This window comes from Protopterus annectens, chromosome 7.part0, assembly GCF_019279795.1.
Source record: "Protopterus annectens isolate FY-2018-M chromosome 7.part0, PAN1.0, whole genome shotgun sequence".
Taxonomy (NCBI): Eukaryota; Metazoa; Chordata; order Ceratodontiformes; family Protopteridae; genus Protopterus; species Protopterus annectens.
Genome location: NC_056739.1, coordinates 865,819,479 through 865,833,338, shown reverse-complemented (window position 1 = coordinate 865,833,338; position 13,860 = coordinate 865,819,479).

Here is a 13,860-nt window from a genome sequence, read left to right as displayed (position 1 = left end):
CTCTCAGTGTAAGTGACTATCTATAAACATGATTACAGCAGGGGCCAGATTCCAAAATACCTGCTCTCAGACTGCTCTCAGTGTAAGAGGTCACTTACTCTAAGAACAAGTCTTTCAGAACCAGGCCCAATGGGATTTGAACTATTGTCCTAAAAAGAACTTAAGTTAAAAGTTAAATGTGAAGAAAGTAGAAGTAAAGTACAGAATTGGTGAAGAAGTAGAATTAAACAGAAGGGGGAAAGGAAAGCAGTATTCTGAATTCTGCTTCAGGATTTGCACTTCGGTACTTTTTATAGTTGTATATACCTGCCTTTCTCTTTACCTTGGTACTGTTTTTTCCCTGTGCTTTGAATCTGCCCCACCCCAACTCAGACATTAAATTGAAAGTATCTGAAATTCTAACCATAAGACTAGAGCTCAGTTTGAATTTTTCCCCAACCCTCCTGCCCTTCTGTATCTCTGGCGTCTCCCATTATACTAATATGACTTCCAAAGTCCCTCCCTTCTTTCATTGCTGTTGTCAGTTGTGTTACCAATTTAAGTACTTTCCCACCCATTGTTTTCCATATATCCATAATACTGTGTCCACTCAGCAAACCAGTATTACACGAGTAAACCTCCCTTACTACAAATTGTGTCCTGCACATTAAACAGCACTACTATCAAATCTTAGCTCAATCTAACATAGTCTAGTGCCAAACCTCTGAGACCACCCAAGGAGACCGCTACGTGACTGCATGACCCAGTCCATGAGCTGTAGTAGCCAACCCAGTACAGGTCTGGACAACATGGATATTCAATTTCCAAATGTCTCCTCTGCCAGGTTGGTAAATATGGGAATCCTGAGACAATATAGTAATTGTCTCATATTCACAGACAACCATTTAATCTTTAAAGAAACAAATACAGTATGTGAGAGATGGACATATACAATTTCACTGGAGGCAAAAATCTCGCACACAAACAAGGTTGCCAAAAACATACACACTACATCCACCACACATAGACCAACCTATGCTGAGGCACTAAAGCTCAATCTTCCCAAACCTCAAGCACCTCCTAAGCCTATAAATGGCAATGCCTATCCTCAGCAATCTCTACAGCACTCACCAGAAGCAGCACCAAATGGCACCCATATGCCTACACCCAGTAGACCCCAAGAGCAAAGCCCATAAGGCAAGCCAACACATTATCCAGGACTCGTCAGTGGAGACTCCATTGTACAACACACAGACACCCCACTCACCAGACTGAATAAGGAGAAGATCACCGTTAGTTATTTACCTAGGGCTGGAAACCGAATCCACCAATTTACACACCCACATAAGTCACTACACCACAGGTACCAGTATGATTCTATAATAGTCTATGTGGGTTCTAATGATCTGAGACATACTTTCTGGACTATATGAAGACCCACATTGTTGATCTATCTGAATATGAGTCTCGGGCAGGTATGTGCCTTGCATTGAGCAGCATTCTACCTTCAGCAAGGATGCTGCCACAGTACAAACAAAAGAAGATTGACTTCAATGATTGGCTTAGTTTCTGGTGTCTTTTCAGTGGAATTAAATATTTGTCAGCACGGGAGAACATGGTTAACAAACCATGTTGCTTTGCAAAGGATGATCTGCACCTGTCTCCCCAAGCCTCCAAATATTGGCTAAAACTTCATCCGGGTTTACTAACATCATTTAACCTATCACGTGTGATACATTGTAATCTGGTTAGTGTGAAAATGGTGATTACCAATGGTCAGAATGTCAAATTGGGCTGTATTTGTGGGAATTCGACATGACATTTCCTGATTCACAGCCAATAGATTTGCACTGCCAGCATCGATATTTTGCATGTTATAGTCCAACTTTCAACATTACCACTTTCAGACATTGGTAAGGCAATAATGTGGTGGTCGGTATTATGATCATAATCCCTTTATCCACTCCCCCCTTAGAGCTGTTTTTTAGGCAATACCAAATTGACAAACCTACCAACATAACAAATAAAGCTCAAAGAAACCTAAAGGTGTCACTGATCAATGCTAGGAGCCTAAACAAGAAATGCCACAACCTACAAACTCTCCTCACTCTGGAAAATATAGATATCTGTGCAGTTACCGAGACATTGTTTAAATCTACAGAAAGTACTCTGACAGTGCAAAGCTTCGGTGTCTTCCACAGATTTAGACTATCAGCTGCAGAGCCAGAGGCAAAAGGTGGAGGAGTCTCAATCTACATTAGGAACAAGCAGAAGGAGTCCATTTTCAACTGTAGCCTCAAAACAGGCTTTGCACCATGACAATGGAGGACTTTCACAGTTATCCCACTTCACAAGGATGGACCATCAACCGAGCCTGGGAACTACGGACCTAATAGTCTGACTAGTTTAATATGCAAAGCCATGGAACTAATTATCATGGAAAACATCAACAAAAACATAGGCAACCTTCGGACACTGGGCCCAGCTGAGTCTGGCTTTGTCAAGGGAAGGTCATGCCTACTAAACCTTGTGGACTTATTTGAGAAGGTCAACAAGGCAATGGATGAGGGAGAAAATGGTGCAGACCACCTACCTGGACCTGGCTAAGGCATTCGATATAATACCCATATTGGTGAGCATCAGATCAAGTATATTTGCATCTCCACTCAGGTATAGTTGACAAATGCAAACTGGGCATAATCCCCTACATAACTTGCTGGATTGCCAGTTGGGTCATAGACAGGACCCAGGAAGTCAGGATTTGTGATACCACCTCCACTAAGAGACAAGTCAACAATGGGGTATATAAAGGGTCCATGCTGGGACTGCTCCTATCTGGCATCTACTTCTCAGAGGTAAAGGCTAATGTCAAGTGCCTTTGGCTGACCAAGTTTGCAGATGACTGCAAATTGTGAGCTGTCATAGATTCCCCCATGACATAAACATCTTACAAGAGAATTTAACACAGACAAATGACTGGTGCCAAAGTCACAGACTGAAAATCAATGCCAAGAAGTGCATTATAGTGCCTTTTGGGAAAACTGCCACCCAAGCTAATTACCCCATGGATAACACACCCCTAAGAGTTGACCTGGTAGTCAGGGATCTGGGAACATATGTAGACAGTAATCTGACCTTTGACCAACATGTGGCCAGCGTAGTAAAAATCATTTTATATTACCTGACTTATAAGTAATGTATGGCAGCCTGATCCAAGGAAGTCACAGTGCCACGTTAGTCAGCTCTTAACAGACTCATCATTGAGTATAATGCCCCCTTCAGCATATACCTGACTAATATATACGCCCACAAAGGAGCCTTAACCAGGAGAATCCAGGGTATAAACACATTGTCCTATATGGATTGCCTTAAAGCGGTCTCTGTACTTTGTCTCCTACAGGTTACTGAGATGCAATTTATGTCTGGCATACAAGGACACCCTCAGATCCAGTTCTGAATGGTCTTTAGGACATCCACAAAACAAATAGCATCAGAACCACTAGATTCAAGGATTTAAAATTTGCTTTTGATATAAATAAGATATGTATGTAAGACAAATATGTGTCTCAGAGGATCCCCGTGCTCTGGAACAAGTGTTGTGAGACAGAATCCATCTCTAACCCTATTTATGCATAACCTTGACCAATGCATAGGAAATTGGAAATTCAACCTGGGTCTGGCCTCTGTATCTCTGATAGACAGAAGCAGATAGCAATGCCCAAACAAACATACCTCCCATAACCTCTAGAAACTTCCCATCTAACATAACCCCCTCCTAATAAATTACCATGATACAAAGGGATACAAGTGTGTTGGATTGCATGGCTAGGCTTATAAAGGCACTGGTGGTCATTAGCCTAGTATGAACCTTTAAGAGGGCCTCTCTCTCTCTCTCTCTATATATATATATATATATATATATATATATATATATATATATATATATATATATGCATATATACTGACAAAGGTAATATAATTTTAGCAATAAAACAGTCTCTTGAGCCAGTTGTTAAAGTTAAAATCGAATTTAGTTTCCAAACTCAACAGAAAAGAAGAAAGTCTCCAACTTTACACTAAAGAAGGGGGGAAACTGGTGAGGACTTTCCTGTGTCTAAATGGTTGCTAGCCTGAAGCTAACATAAAAGAAAGCACTTTTAGTGTGGAATCAAACTTTTTATTCAGAAAATGCTTAGCCGAAAATTTAAGTAAGTAAACAGTAAAACAATGAGCCAGGGAACGCTTGCCATGCATGCATTACTTTTAAAATAGCAGATTACCTGAGAAAACATAATTCTGATAAACATAATTAAAATAAACATAAAAAATAAACATAATTGTGAACACATAATTCTGATTCACTAAGTGGAAGAAACAAAGAAGTCAGTAAAATACATTAGGGAATAATACTGCTTGTGAAGTGTGTAATAATATAATGTAATAACAAAATATATATAAAAAAAGTTTATTCCAGAGCCTAACACAACAAGGATTTAGTGCTTTCATCTCCCTACAGGAAACTTCATCAGAGTCATAGTCGAGTCCCCAAATGACATGGACATCCTACAGAAGGGCCTCACTAAGACAGATGCCTGGTGTCAGAGCCATGGCCTCAAGCTCAATGCCAAAAAATGCACTGTCATCCCCTTTGGTAAAAACTCTGTATGCATGAACTACCACATATGCGGCAGTCTACTTAATGCCAAAGGTGTGATAAGAGACCTTGGGACTCAGGTGGACAGTAGTCTCTCAAAGGATAATCACATTGCCACAATAGTCAGGAAATCCTTCTACGTGGCACACCTCATCACGAAAGGGTTCTCATCCAGGAAAAAAGAGGTCATTGTTCCCCTCTACTTGGCACTCATTAGACCCATTATAGAGTACAACTCCCCTTTTGGAATGTACCTTACAAGGCATCTGCAACAGCTGGAAAGGCCGCAGAAGTACCTCACAAAGAGGATTACCAGACTCAAACAGATGCCCTACGCTGACCATCTCAAAAAACTCCAGCATTACTCCGTTGCATATCACCTACTCCGAGCTGATCTCTGCCTAACATACAAAGCTATGTCAAACCCAGAGCTGTTTTACATGCTACACCTAAAGAAATCCCAGTCTATCCATGCTACACACTCTAGGGACCTAAACCTTGTCACCACAATAAACAGAACATGCTGGAGGGATAGATTCCTGTCCCAGGGACTTCCCATACTCTGGAACAAGCTACCCATCTATGTCAAACAGAGTTCCTCATTAGCACTCTTCAAGAAAATTCTTGATGAGTGGATGGGAAATAGGAAATTCACCCTGGGGATCACTTCTGTGGCTCTGCTCGACAAGGGCATGGGAAAATAAATTTCTTGGGTGGCAAAAGCCAGGTAACCTTGTTGGCTAGGCTTACATAGGCCCTTGGGCCGATAGCCTAGTACCTATCTATGAACCCATGAACTTATAATCAATTAACACAACATCCTACCCCCTTAAATGCATATACATCAATTTCTATTAGTTAACACCTTCTTATATCCCTCCCTCAACAATACTTGTTAATATTAAATATTATTTTTGGTACAAATTAAAATGTTAAAATGTCCAATAATACATCATTAACAAACAACATAAATTGCTGTTATGACTTAAACAAATGTTATAACTTATTTGTCCTTAACTTTTGGGCTGAAGTCAATGAGATATGATCATTCAATCCTGGGTGGACACAAAAGTAATATTTAATGTTAAGAAGTATTGTTGGGGAAGGGATATAAGAAGGTGTTAACCAACAGAAATTGATGTACATGTATTTAAGGGGGGTAGGATGTTGTGTTAATTGATTCTGATGAAATTTCCTGTAGAGAGATGAAAGCACTAAATCCTTGTTGTGTTTGGTTCTGGAATAAACTTTTTTTATACATTGCTGAGTACATTCATTGGAATTGTCATCTGGATTTTGGATTTGTGACTGCCTTTATTGGTGCCTACATGTTACCAGCTGGAGGAGTGGAGTTTCTTAGTGTTTGATTTTTTGTTCTCCAGTGTTTCCACAGTTTTAGGTAATAGTAAAAGAATTATAAACCATCAGGAGGGAAAAGGGAGTCACAGATATTTGTGTTAGACGTGGAGCTCTTGATCTCCTGTAGGACCAACTTGCGATCACAACTCAAAAGCTGAAGGAGAAAGAAAAAAAGTCAGTTAACGATATCCAAGCCATTGGTCAGCCAATTAGGTGAAATGCTACTGCCTAAAATGGGCCATCTGCATGCCCAAATACACTAAAGCAGCTGAGCAAAGTATTTTATACAGGAACATGTAACTGCAGAAGGCAAGTTTGCAATGTCTTTAATAAAACAACCAAAGACAATTCTTTACTTATTTAATGGCTGTCTTTGCGTCACATCGAAGCAGGTAAGGTTCATAATAAAGACAAGAAACAGCAAAAGGAGTAGTGTAGATGAATGATTAGAGAGGTTGCTGTAGCTTAAAATATATTATGGGCACCCATCTCCCCCCACTATCTGTTCTTATAAAAGATTCAGAAGTGCCCATATACTTGGACATTGATGATTTCAAAGCACTTAACATTTCATTCAAAATGATCTCCACAGCATGTGGATGTCACATTGAGCAATGGGGTGTCAGATTTGTCCCTTTTTTATGGGCAATGTCTTCTTGATATACATCTGCTTATTTCAGGATTTATCCCAGGTATTTAAACAAGTAAAAATAGCCATATTTCTATGCTATTAGAGCATCACACCTGGAGGTTATCAGCATGCAGTGCATCTGTGTTTAGAACAAATGGTGCACACAGAAAAGTTTATGCATGGCTGCAAGACTTATGCAGAAAATGTATCAACCCCACTGGAAAATGGGCATATATACCAATTAATCACCATTAAATCGTTACTGGAAATGGACTACGGTCATCTTTTAGGTCTGATGAGGGTAGACAGTAGACATACTGGATCTGTTTCTACAAAGCTTTCCAGTGATAGTACAAACTTGGGTTTGTGAATAGCAGCTGAAGGATAGAATACAAATGAGTACACCATAGAAATGATTTCTCCAGGCTATATTTAGTAGCATCAGCTATAAAAGAAGTGAGAAGTTTGCCTCTTGCTATACTGGGTAAACAAAATAAATACTCTCTTCTTTCAGGATTTAGTCTAACATCACCCCAGCCTTTGCTATACTATCAATGCTTTAGAAAAAGCCACATAGCCTGGCTAGGTCGTAATGAACTTGGTCCCAAAAGGTGGACTTGGATGACAAAAATATAAGTACTTTATTTGAAATGTATACACAGTATGAGGACCATAAAGTGCTAGTGGGGTGGTGCCTTCTCAACTCTGTCCAGTTATATGTGAGACACGTTTTTAATTATTTTGTCAGGTATTAGCTAAACAGGCTGTTTATTTATCTCTCAGACAAGATAACAAGATATTGCTCCAGGATAAGAGACAGAGAAAGATGTATCTAGATAATTTCTTGGAGATCTACAAACCTATAACATACTGCAGGATTACCACAATAAATTTACAGCGCAACATGAGTAGTGAGTTTTCTGAAACACTTACTACACAAAATTTAAGTGTACATCCCCTCAATGGAAATATTTGACTAGTCATTAGCACCAGTTAATCACCATTAAATCTTTACTGGAAATGGACTACGGTCATTTTTTAGGTCTGATGAGGGTAGACAGTAGACTTATCTGACACTAAAATTTATGTTTACATAGCCAAGGATCAAGTGAAACATCAGGGTATGCTCTCAGACATGTAAGATATGTTGGCTGATGCTACCAAAGAAACCCAAGAAGGTGCCTATGAAAATAATTTATGTAGTGAGTACACCATCTTCTCAAATGGAAATGGATGTGGTTGGTCCGTTACAACATACAAAAACATGTATGACTCAAGCCTTGCTGTTTGTGAATACTCAACAAAATCCCCAGACGAAATAGCACTCTGACAAGCTGGAGACAAACACGCAGCTCTGTATGTCTGCTTACCATTCAGCCGGGTAGGCAGGATTATTACATACGTGATAATATTTATGTGTTTATTTGATTATTATTTATTGTTCTTGTTTATCAGGAAAGCCTAGCTGAGCCCAAGACCCACTTTCAGTGCAGGCTTAGGGAGAAAGGCTCCAAGATTAAAAAAACAAATAGTTTAATTGCTCACATATTACAAGAATTATATACATTCTATATAAAATCCTTGTTATTTTATTTTTATTATATAAAACCCTGGAGGTTTTTACCATAAAACAACAGTATTTCATCCCCATCATGACAGACTAGCTCAAAGGCTCAGCAAAATCCTAAGACTGTGATGATGGTTTCTAGTAATTGAAGAGGAAGAAGTGAAATAAAGGTTACCCTTTGAACTGATTTCCTACTAAGACATGCAACATGCATCTGTTGGCTTGAACCCTTTCAGATTTTATTGAGAGAGGATCCAAGAGAATACAATATGAGAGCTGCGGACATAGAAAAGTGATCCTCCATTGTTTCAAATGTAACACCACTTACAGGGCAAAATAATTAGCTGTAAGAAAAATACAGCATGGTCTGTGTTTAAAGCTCAGCAAAAACAAAACTGTAAATATGAGAACATGCTCAAATGCAGACTCTCAAAAAAGGGAGAATAACGTTTGATTTCATTGTGAACTAGTTCCCAGAAACTGTTAGCTACATGGAAGGGACCATATAACACAAAGAAGTAGATCCAGTAAGCTTGGGAAATACCTACAGCTAAAGAGAACTTGCATAAATTTGTTAAAAGTTAAGGAAATACATAATTAAAGATCAGGTAGTACTGTACTGGCTCTACTGAGGTGAGAACAAGAGTTTTCTCCTGTCGCAAGACAAACCAGGACACCACAGTTGACATTTGTTTTTATTTCTCTAGGCTAAGCACCATCACAAACCATCACATCTGACTTAAGACAGACAGTTACAGGATCCCATACAGTGACTTCCAATAGAATGACAGGAAATATACAGGCAGACAGCTAGACATAAATGAGCCATCTGTGAGCTGGTTGTCCTTCCAAGTAGTCCTTACTTCAAAAGAGATGGTACTCTGTGTGGGAACCTGCAGTTCCTCATTTTCATGTCTGAGTTCAGCACTTATCCTATTTTGCATGGCGAAGACCATTTAGGCAGACTACAACAGGCCAACTATTTTTTTCTTTTTTAGACGTCACTTCTGAATATTGGCAGCCTCCCATTAGTTGAAACACATTTCAATCTTACAACAATTAGGATGCCATATGGACATTTTTAATTTACCCAAATGTGTTTCAAGCCATGTAAAGCACTGGGTACCTTGCAGAAATTCAGTAACTTACTTTAATAAAGAGATAAATTTTATACAGTGGCAGTCTTAGATGATAAAATAATTTTCAGTGAAAGATTAGAAAAGCATCTTCAACATTTAAGGGGCCCTTACATCTCTACACTAAGCCATAGTTACCCTGAATGAGAAACATTTACATTTTACTGCGTAACAGGAAGTGTTCTTAGAATTTGTTATAGCAGAAAAATGACTGATAAACTTCATCAGCAGTTTTTCATAAGCCCATGTTTATTCTTTTCCCAGCAGAAAAAGATTTTATCCAGTCCTCAAGCAATAGTTTGTCATTTGGTCACTCTCTCAGCAAACTAGCATAACTTCCTCTCTCACGATGAGATGATTTGAAGTATGTTCATCTAACTTATGCTGTATACAGGTCAGTAGTAGATTTTGAAACACCCTGCCTATGTTTCTTCTATAATTTCAGTTTTATTTCCTATGTTTACCCCTCCATGATGCATGCATATATGTATACATGTTATTAGGTGCTGTGGTACTTACTCAACAATCTGTTCAGTCAATTATGTTCTTAGGCTGACTGTAATGAACCTTTCACCAGTAGCGCCTATTCGCTTCAACACAGGATGGCCATACTGCTCATTTGTCTCACGGCTGGACACACCCAGCCTCATGTGCCTCATCAGCACATGTGACCATTGTGGCAGGAAATAAGGCGTGGTCATCCAGATATTCTACTCTTCAAGTTTGCAGATTCAGTACATTTTCTGTATGCCTACCTTTTATCACATGCAGTGTTCATGGCTCCTGATGCTATTTTAACATAGCCACTGATTTTCTTTCTGTCCAGCTGTCTTTCTTTATGTATTTATTTTCTTTCCTTTTCTTTTTTTTTTTCTGAAACATTTAGCAGAATTCTGGAATCTGTATTACCTGAATAACAGAAAAAAAAAACAAATGTTAGTGACATTTGCCATTTTATATAACATCCTTGAATCTGTGGAGTTTATATTTTTCTTCTGTTTTAGAGCATAGATTATTAATAATTTGCTCTGTTTGGTATTCCATTTTTTATTCTGCCTTGCATATTGAAATGATAGTGATTGACAACAGGATTGACAAAATGTCTGTCTATTAGATTTGACTCAGTTACTAATATAATTTCTAAATTTTGAGGTCAATGGAGCTTCATTACATTAGCCATTGCAAAGCAACTGCTCTCGGTGAACTAAATGACCGAACAACAACGAATGTTTCAAATAACTGAACATTGTCTGAGTGCCTAATTATAAATAGCCACATAAAGTACAGGGCTAAGAATACAGCAACATAGAGTCTGTTGCCATGTATATATAAAACTACCTTCCCCTGCATGTATATGGGCAATGTTATGCATACTTCAGTACTTTAAAAAGCAGTCACTGGGTGCATATATTAGGGATGTGCTTTATCACTAATAATGTCATTGTAATAAGAATATGATGTGCCCTATATTAGCATCAGAATGCCACGTTTACACTTTAGGGGTGAACTAACTTTGAAATAATGTATCCTGTTCATTATAATACCAAGGACCTTGCAGCTACAATGTATTTATGAAAGTGATGCTTATTACTCCATTAGCTGCAGTATTTATAAATGAAGAGCTTTAAACTTGTTTGTTGTCTTTATTTAAAGATATCACTTTCAATGAATTATTAATATGTGTGGACATCTTATATATCCAACTTTTGCTTCTTTGGCAGGGTTTTATCTAAAATGGGCTTTATATACAGGGTTATTTTGCTTCCTATTTTCTGGTTTTCAGAACAATGTAGAAAACTACAAATTATTCAGGGCACTAGGCATTTTCTCAGTGTCACAAGTCATGTCACCTTATGGCCCTGCCAGATGGAAGTAAAATCTTAGCTGGAAAAAGAAGCTGATGTCAGATTTATCAAATAATCAGTAAACAATTAACAAAACAGTTTCTATAAGTAAATTTTTGTTTTAATGTTCTTTGATCTTTTATAGCAATAACAATATTAATTGTTTATGCCCCTAAAATCAGTACTATATTAGTAATATAACTTGTAATATCTTTTGAGTGACAATCACAAGAACATCAAAGGTCATGACACGCCACCTGCTTCATGTTTTTTTTGCATAAATTTATTCACAGAGCCTCATATTTTTGTATTAATGAACTTACTACAGAACATATGGTGATGCAGATGGATCACAGACTATCAGTGTTGTGGCACCTAACTTTACCAGGTGTGATTTAGTACTGCATCAAATAAATAAATAAATACATAAATGCATAATAAACAAACTGTGACTGATGGACATACTTACAAAATAGCAGTCCATATTTAGAGAGTTTGTTCTTAGGTATCTGTTAAAAAAGAAGCAACAACTTTGCATATACATGTGCCATATGTCAGTTTGACTAGTTTGTTTAGAAAGAATATTGTAGTGTTTGAAAGATAATGTTATTGTCATTAATATAAATCTAAGCAAAAATATAATAGTGAAACATATTTATTTTGCCTTATATTAATTACTGGAACATTCTCAAGTTATACACCCATCTTTTTATTTCAGTTTTAAAATGTATATGGTACAGCTTTTTTACTTGAAGTTTTAAAAAATTATTTTATTGCTGCTTTGTTCTTGAAATCTCCATCAAAACTGGCACATCTAACTATCGCTACTGTGTTTTACTTTAACATATGTCTGTAAATATCACTTAACTTCCAGCGTTTACAGGCAACCCCACTGCTTCAAAATATTACAAATTGTTTAAAAAAATTATGATCTTCTTCAGATTAAAGGCATTAACTATAATATTTGATAAAATTGATGACACTATTGAAAACTGCATGTAAAACTGAAATTTTTACATTATTCCACATATGAAACCATTGTTAGCATTCCAAAGTACATTTTATATATGAAATAAAGTATAACTGTATGATTGTATAAAGTATAAAAGTATAATATGTCACAAATATAAGTGTCCTTCTTAATTGCAGACAGCTAAGTTGAAGTCCCTTTCAAACCCAAGATACTAAGTTAAGGGTACAAAGTGAATTTCTCCGTTTAAAAAAATATTAAATTATGTTGCCTTTTCTACTATAAACGTGTACTGGTATAGTATAGCAAACTCTCACATGGACTAATCTGATTGCTGAAATTGACTGATAATTAGCAAAGGACTTTGTAGTGACACAATTTCTGTTGAATATATTATATAATACAATAAATCAATATTGTATTGATTCACAGCTTTACAGTGATCAGATGTTACAAAATACCAATAAAATAACTACCTTGTACAATAGCTAGTGTAAAAGTTTGGTTATACTATATCTGCAAATTATATTACTGTTTTTATTAGTGCTCTAGTTAAAAAAGTATACTATTACTATCTTTAAGTTAGAAAAATTATACTATCAAGCATATCTCCTGCCTTGACACTTGAGGCACTTTTCCCTGCTTTAGGCTACATAACATCAAAATGTCATTTCTGATAACAATAGCAGGGTATATGGATGGTTTAGACTCATCCCAAATATATGCATCAGAATACAACTACTAGTACATTTAGTCTCCATAGAATTGACATATAGTGTCCAAACATTGTCCATTATTTGGTGGTAACTTCACTGACAAAGGATAATTCGAGAAAGGAACAACTGTTAGTTACTTACCATGGTAATGAAAGTACATGTGGATACAGTCAAACCCCAGTACACGGAGACTTTAACACTTAGATTTTCTACTCACGTTTGTCTCTCATCTGCCAGCCTGACATTTTATTTTTCATTTTTTCTGCAGCGTGGGCATCCTGCAAGCATAAAGTAAAATGACCCTTATGGTATGTGATATTATCTAACACCATCTTCACTTCTTAAATTGTTTTCTTGAAAATCTTTTTTTTTTTATTGAATATTTTGCAACCATTAAGCAATGCAACAAATTCAACAAATAAAAACAAAGCCACATTCAAGACTTCTGTGAGGATCCATGTTTGATTGTTTCTGTTTTCATTATTTACAAATGATTTCCCATGAGATATACCACACCTTAACTGCATGATTCACGCCCATGATAATGTGCTCAAAAAGCCTTCAATAAACATTACAAAAGGGCTTTATGTAAATATGAAACTAGCTAATCTGTAGCAACCTAAAAGAAAATACAAATAATAGTACATAAATGTTGTTTGGAACTCCCAACAATGTTAAACATTATCAATAGTTTAACTGGTACTGATGCAGAAGGCATGCCACTGTCCTAAGCAAAGCAATAAATATACCTAAGCATGATTCTAGATAAACATCTCTCTTCCCATTCTCATATTAAAAACCCAAGCTGACAAAGATTAAAGCAATCAAAAGTCTTGCACAAATTATTCCATCTGCTTACCACTGAAGCTAGATAAGTAATTGCTGTAAATGTTCTGCTCCTTAGAATTTAGTGTGAGCAACAAATAATTTGTCATATCACCCCTCAAAATAACAACTAATTACAGTTCACTGAAAATATTTTTTTAGGTTTATTAGTCTATCCC